Here is a 7,435-nt window from a genome sequence, read left to right as displayed (position 1 = left end):
ATCGAACCCAGGGCCTCAGGCATGCAAGGCAAGCGCTTTAACCACTGAGCCACCTTCCCAGCCCCAAATTAATTTTTCAGCTTGTCATTCTGACCCTCATTTCACAAAGTAAAACAGAATCTACTCACTGAGAAATAGTTATAAGCTAATAATTTTGGACTATTCTTGTGAACAAAATATTCAGTGGATTTATGTAAGAAGTTAAAGTTTTGTGTTTCTACTCCATATCAATGTTGCACTGAATAAAGTACAAAAAAACCCTCTCCAAGAATGAACATTTATATAAGATTAGACATGCAGACATAGACGTAAGAAAATGAACATATACTCATATTCATAAACACATAGTCATGGACAAACACTGCCCGTCTGGAAAAGGAAAGAGAAATTAAGAAAATAGAGTTAGATGTTCAAAGATGACCCAGAGTTAGCATATGAAAAATGGGCAAAAAGCTTTCAATCTAGATAAAAACCTGTCAAAGTCTGGAGCCCAAGATAGGGACACAAATATCTTTTTTCTTTCTTGCTGTTGCTTCTAACATATTTATGTGATTTTTTTTTTGTTTCTTTGTATGTTCCTCCCCCATGGTATAACCCCTGTTTTCACTGTATTTAATGTTGGTGCCCTGCATCTTGTACATACACTTCTCTAATTCAGGGAGGGGAAGGGAAAAAACAAAATGCTTAAATGAGGATACAGGTTGACCCAGTGTAACAATGAGATTATAAGACACTATGTTGAAAAGGAGCTTTACAACTTCCGTGGGTTGGGGGGTAGTTGTGGAGGTGGGAGGGAAGGGATGATGGGGGAAAACAAAGGAGGAGGCAACAATGCTCAATAGGAAATGTACTCATTACCTTGCTCAGGTAACTGTAACCCTGCTGTACAGTAATTTTACAATAAAAACATACAAAAAAAGTCTGGAGCCATGTTTTACAAATTCTTGATTTTTACTTGAAAGCTCAGATTTTTATTGGCAACACAGATATTTGAGATGTGAGTGGTTTCTCTTGGATGAAAATGTTTAATAGTTATTAAGATGATGTACAGCGGGGCTACTATTTCATAAGTCAGATAATTGAGTACATTTCTTTTTGAACAATGATATCCCTTCGTTTTCACCCAGTTTCTCCTTCCCATCCCCACCCACAAGTTGTATAGTTTATTTTCAACATACTTTCTACTTAGTACCACTGCTGCAAGTGTTCATCCTATGTTTCTATATTTTAGTTTCATGAATTTTGGGGACACAGAAGGTAAAGACTCAAGGTCATCCAGTAAGGATATCCACTTTCCTATGTTCTTGTTTCATCTGTTCCCCAAGTCCCCAGCTGTTCAGCTGCCAGTTTCCAAATGATGGTCAGTAATAAAAACAGGAGAAACAATTTGTATGCCATATAAATCTATTTTTTGGGGGGTGGAGGGATCCAGTCATGGGGCCTGAACTCTGGGCCTGGGCACTGTCCCTCAGCTCTTCAGTTCAAGGCTAGTGCTCTACCACTTGAGCCACAGCGCCACTTCCAGCTTTTTTCTTTTTGCTTATGTGGTGCTAAGGAATCAAACCCAGGGCCTCATGCATGCAAGGCAAGCAAGCGCTCTACCACTGAGCCACCTTCCCAGCCCTGCCATATAAATCTTTAGTGCAGATGATTCAACCAGAGTATAAGTCTGAGGGGGAAACCAACCACTTCTTGGAGACTAAGTAATTGGCATGGAGATCAGAGGGGGAAGATGCCTCAAGAGGTTAGATGGAGCTGCAGAGAGCATGTCCTGTATCTCCTAACTTCCCACATCTCCTAACTCACTCAGTGGCTTCTCTTCAGAGCCTTTCATGTTTGGCAATAACAGATGCAAAATTACTTTCCAGATTTACTGAACTTAGCCCTTGTCCTTAAGAAGTAATTTTGTCTTCAACATCTGTGAATTCCTAGTAGTGATGGTAGTTGACAGAACATTTCCAGATTAGCAGTCTCAGCAAAAAGTCTAAGAGAATCACAGGATTCTTTCTGATCCCTTGGAGAGTAGGTGCTGATGAATATAGCAGAGCTTCAACCCTTGACAATGTTTCCTTCCTCAAACCTAGATTGTTCTCAGAATAGAAAAACACCTTCCTAATCCTTCAGGTTTTATTAAATTTTATGTAGAACAAGTCTTGCTACTCAGTGTTTAATTTTAGAGGATACAGTGACTAAAACAACAATACAAAAAAGTGCGCTAACAAAAATAGTCTATCCGACAGCTGCCAGTGGCTCACACCGTAGTCCTAACTACTCAGGAGGCTGAGATCTGAGGATCATGGTTCAAAGACAGCCCAAGCAGGAAAGTCCGTGAGACTCTTATCTCCAGTAAAACACTAGAAAACCGGAAGTGGTGCTGTGGCTCAAGTGGTAGAGCATTTGCCTTGAGCTGAAGAATGCAGGGAAGGCGCTCAAGCCCTGAGTTCAAACCCCATGACCAAAATAAATAAATAAATAGTCTATCCTCTTTATAAGTAGACAATCCAGGTTCCACAGTGTAGGAATTAGAGCTCATTTAAGAAAAATCTTTCCCAGAAAGTGAAGCAGCAAGTTCTGAGCAATAGAACTGTTGGGTAGTTACTGCAAGTGGTTACAAATGTATTAACTGAAATATGGTAAATGTAAGTGAGAACTTAGAAAGGCCTTAGAAAGGCCTGGTGCTTATATCAAAAAATGATTACTTTCAAGGGAAGGGGGGAGATCAATGGAAGAGGGGGGAAATTCATTCAAAAACCCAGTGCACATACTACACAATTCAGAAAAATGGGGGAGCTGGGTGCTGGTGGCTTATGCCTGCAATCCTTGCTAGTCAGTAGGCTGAGATCTGGGGATCGTGATTTGAAGTCAGCTTGGGCAAGAAAGTCCCTGAGACTCTTATCTCCAATAAACTGCTCAGAAAAAAAGCTGGTGCTCTGCCCCTTGAGCCAAAGAAGCTCAGGAATAGTGCCTAGGCCCAGAGTTCAAGCCCCAGGACCAGAAAAAATAAGTGAGGGAAGGACTAGGTTGGGAGGAGTGGATGAAAATTTTGAAAAGAGTGACACTGATCAAGATGCATTATATTCATAAACTACTTTCTTAAATTGCAAGTCCCTTGCAAAACTAAAGATAATAATCATCATCATCACAATCATAATCATAATAATAAAAATAATAAGTGGTTCTAAATTGTGGCTGTCAAGGTCCACATTCCTTGAGGTTCAAAGGAAGATGGGGATTATGTGTGACCTCTGGGAATGTTTGTGGTTAAAACCACCCACCTGTATTGTAGGTCCTTGTTTTTCTCCTTTAATGAGTCTGCAATATCCCTCTGGGTGTTGTTTTGATCAAAGGGGTTAAATAGGACCAGAAGGATGGAGATATCAGTCCTGACCTGATTCCTCTGACAGTTTTGTTTTCTGGTTTAATAGGAATGAGAGGTGTATAACAGGGCTGGGATTATCAGTAAGGGTCCATTACTCTGATATTGTATTTTGTATAGTTTAAAATTCAATGCTTTGCTCAGGCAGGTTCTGAGAATTTTTCAAGGCTTGAGAGCAAAGAACAAATATTTTTACAACAGATATGATGATATCAAATATTTCTCTCTTACCTGTCGTATCATTTCTGCCTTACTATTCAGAAAGAGGCTGTGTGCTTCTCAAGTAGCATTTGCTTTGCCATTTTGAATTTCTCTACTACAGATGAGTTTTGGGTTGTTCTCTATACTTTTGTTGTATGGGCATTTGATCAGCAAGAAACAGAGAAGCCACATTTTATGAAATCCAATTAGGAGAGGGCTGGTGACTGCAGGTAGACTCCTGACTCAAAGACCTGCAGTCCAGAATGTCTCTCACGTAAAGTTTTTAAAGGCAAAAACCAAGTAACCAGTATGAGAAATTAAACCTAACAAAAGTGTTATATGTAGGCAGAGCAAACTAGATGAAGATACTTAATCCTAACAAAAGTGTTATACATAAACAATAAGGGGCAATCAGGACCCAGTTATCTAGTAGAAGCAAGACTTTCCTGGAGCTTAATGACTCATGACACACCTGCAATCCAAAGAATGTCCTCCATCACCTCTAGAGTTCTCAGAATGTCCCCATCTTCTATTAAGATGCCAAAATGGTGTTACTTAGATCCAGTTTCCATATTTTACTTCCATTTACTTTTGTGAGTAAATGAAAGAAAACAGGATGGGAGATGGAGACCTATTTTTCTTAGAGCTATTTAATAAAGAGAAATTTTCCTAATTGTTTTGAGTTGAGAATTTAATAACACACTGAAGGCAGTGGGGGAGAGCAGTGTCCACCCTTTCATCTCTTCTGCCAACAGCCTGTAAGGTTTGCTCTGTCTCAGAACATATGGCCATATGAGATATCCAGGTGTCTAGGAACTGGAAAACCCATTGTCAGGGGTTCTTGATACCCTAGAGGATAAGCAGGAATGCAGACATGTATGGTACTGGCAGGTCAGGGGGAACTATCCATACAGAAACCTAGTACAAGTGCAGGTAGTCCAATGAAATCCATGGTAAGAAGGGGTGAGGTGTCGTGTTGAATACTAATGCACAGTGAATACTAGCAAACTTTGGTGAAAGAAAATAAATGTCATGGGCCAGGAAATTGATCAGGAAAACCACAAAAAGGCTTGAGTACTAAAGGTTCTGCCAACTTGAAGTCATAGCATTCTACTGCTTTGTCCAGCATAACCTACCTGGTACAAGAGAAAGCTAACTTCTTCATTTTCAAAGCCACACTAGATGTATAAAGGGAAAAGTGCTTGTTGATGTTTTACTAACTAAATTCTATGCTCTAGTTCTTCTCTATTTGCCTCTTTTATTCTCAGTTTGCACTGGGCTGGATTCTGGTTCTAGGCTGCTATGTATTTGATCACACTATCCTTGTTTTTATGCTGCTATATCTGACCCAACTGATCACTGAATCTACCTATACTTGGAGCCTGATAGACTAGGAAAAATAAGGTATGGTCAGCTAACAGAAAATATAGGAGATACTCATTTATTTCCTTCCTTTAAGATTAAGGGAACAAAAGTCATTTTGGGGGGAAATGAAGCAGGATAACTTATGGAAACTGAGGCCTGGTGTAGGCAACTCAGAAACATGGTATCTTAAAAACCTAGAAATGCTATCTTTGCTTCATAAAGAGGCAACTGAATGCATTCTTTCCTAAGGGATCCATTTCTAACCCAAGAATTTACAACTGCCTGACAGGATGCCCTAAAATTCAGATAACAGAGTGTCTCCTTGTTTCAAGGATAAGGATCTGTTTTATGGCAAGATGCATTCTTACCTGGAAACTTAGAGAATAATACTAGGTGTAGTTAGAGCAAAGACAAAGCACCTAGCTTTGCATAACTTAAAGCCAGACCCCCTGCTTTTACTTTATAAATATCCAAAAGCCCAAGGAGCTGGGTGTCTCTCTGGGTGTCTCCTTGTGTGTGTCTTTGTGTCCCTATGAGAGCACCCATATTCTGCTAGAGTGTGCCCCTGCCCTTCTGTTTGTCTGCTTTTTGCCTGTCTGTTTCCTTGCTTGTTTACTTAATAAAGTGCTGCCAAGTTTTCTTACCATTGTGACTTGTCCAGAAATTCTTATTCTGTGATCGAAGTCAAGAACCCTAAGTGAAGAGTTCCTATATTTAAAGGAAAGCTTCAGTAAACCTCACCTCTGTCTGGTGACATACTCACCATTCTCTGAAGTTATCCCTGGCAGGTAGAAAGACTTTTTGTTCCACACTTCTCCACTTTCTGAAGTGGAGATTTTTATCTAATTGGTCATAGGATGATTGATAGGGTCCTAAAACCTAAGGCTTTTATGAAAGAAATACACTTTTCACACACCACACATGCATGAACACACACATAATTTTAAAAGTTTGCATTTAACTCTAACCCAGCCATTCACAAAGGTTTTTGAGCAGGACTGGAGTCCCATCCCAGCATGGCTGCAGCCACTGATCGCAGAAGACCTGATGCTTGAGCTCAAATGCTTGCAGGAGGAACTGGTGGAGGGCTTCCAGATCACCCTGTTGGATGAGTCTGGTCTCTACAACTGGAAAGTAGCCATCTTTGGGCTCCCAATACCTGTACAGAGGTGGCTACTTTAAGGCAGATATTAACTTTTCTATTGACTACCCAAACCTACCTTCAGATTTTTTACCAAAATGTGCCACCTCCCAACATTTATGAGAATGGTGATTATACATTTCAATTCTTCATCCACCTGCAGAAGACCCATACTGTGGAGAACTCCCCTCAGAAAGGTGGAGTCCTCCTCAGAATATGAGAACTATCAGTGTAATCTCAATGTTTAACGAGCCCAAGACCTTCTCCCCAGTCAACGTGGATACTCCTGTTATATTCAGGAAATGGGGGGACAGCAAAGAAAAAGACAAAGAATGTGCTGAAATCGTTAGGAAACAGGTTTCAGCCACCAAGGCTGAAGAAGATGAAGTGAAGGTCCCTACAACTCTGGTAGAATACTGAATCAAACCTAAAGTGTCTTCCAATGCCAATTACATTTTTCTTAGTTCAGATTTGCTTGAAGATGAATTGTATAATGATCACTGGATGCAGATGAAGATTTGTGACATTTCCTTTTAAAAATAGGGACTCTTCATTTTGGGTCCTTGATTTTGATCCTAGAAGAATTACTGGAGCTTTATCCAGTTGGCAAATGAGCAAGCAAGCAGGCAAGTAGGCATGCAGACAAACAAGCAGAAAGGCAGAGACACACTCTGAGTGTGGTGCTCTTTGGTGGCAGGGGTATTTATATGGTGAAGGTACTGAGTCTGACTTAAGATAGATGTTTATCTTTGCTCTCAATCACTCTTGTTATTGTTACCTTTCTAAGTCTCTGGCTGTTGTTTACCATTCTCATTGTTTATGTTTTGAGTTTTCCCTTTAGTTACTTTTGTGGAACATTTCTCTCAGGAAGGGGTACATCCTGCCAAACAAATGTTAATTCTTAGGGTGAGATATGAATCTCTCAGGAAGGAATGCATCTTTTTGTCTGTCTTGAAGCAAAGATAGCATTTCTATGTTTCTAAATGTCATTTTCTGAGTTGCCTTCACCAGGCCTCATTTTCTCTAATTTATTCTGCCTCATGATGATGACATTGATGATGAAGATGAGGAGGAGGAAGATGCTGGCTGTTACTATGATGATGATTCTGGGAATGAGTCCTGATGGGCTCTTCAAACCACCTTGTACTGCCCTGCCATCTCAGGCCAAAGGGAAGGGAGCCAAGTGGGGACCTAGCAGTGACTCCTCAGCAAAAATTCATTCACAGGGGTGGAGAAAACAAATAGCTCCTGCTGACTCTCCTGTGGATCTCAGTTTGCTCATTTTTATTGACCTTTAATGGAAAGTAGCCCTCTACAGAATGTTGCATTCATTATTCTTCCATCACTGAATT

At 40.3% G+C, this 7,435-nt stretch overlaps 1 pseudogene; it reads left to right on the top strand.

The window, feature by feature from the left end:
- The first annotated feature begins 5,863 nt into the window (after positions 1-5,863).
- Positions 5,864-7,206, top strand: LOC105980562 (annotated as a pseudogene).
- The last annotated feature ends 229 nt before the right edge of the window (positions 7,207-7,435 follow it).

The sequence above is a fragment of the Dipodomys ordii genome, unplaced genomic scaffold (genome assembly GCF_000151885.1).
Source record: "Dipodomys ordii isolate 6190 unplaced genomic scaffold, Dord_2.0 Scaffold10, whole genome shotgun sequence".
In the NCBI taxonomy this organism is placed as follows: domain Eukaryota; kingdom Metazoa; phylum Chordata; class Mammalia; order Rodentia; family Heteromyidae; genus Dipodomys; species Dipodomys ordii.
This window is presented reverse-complemented; position numbering and strand designations above follow the sequence as displayed.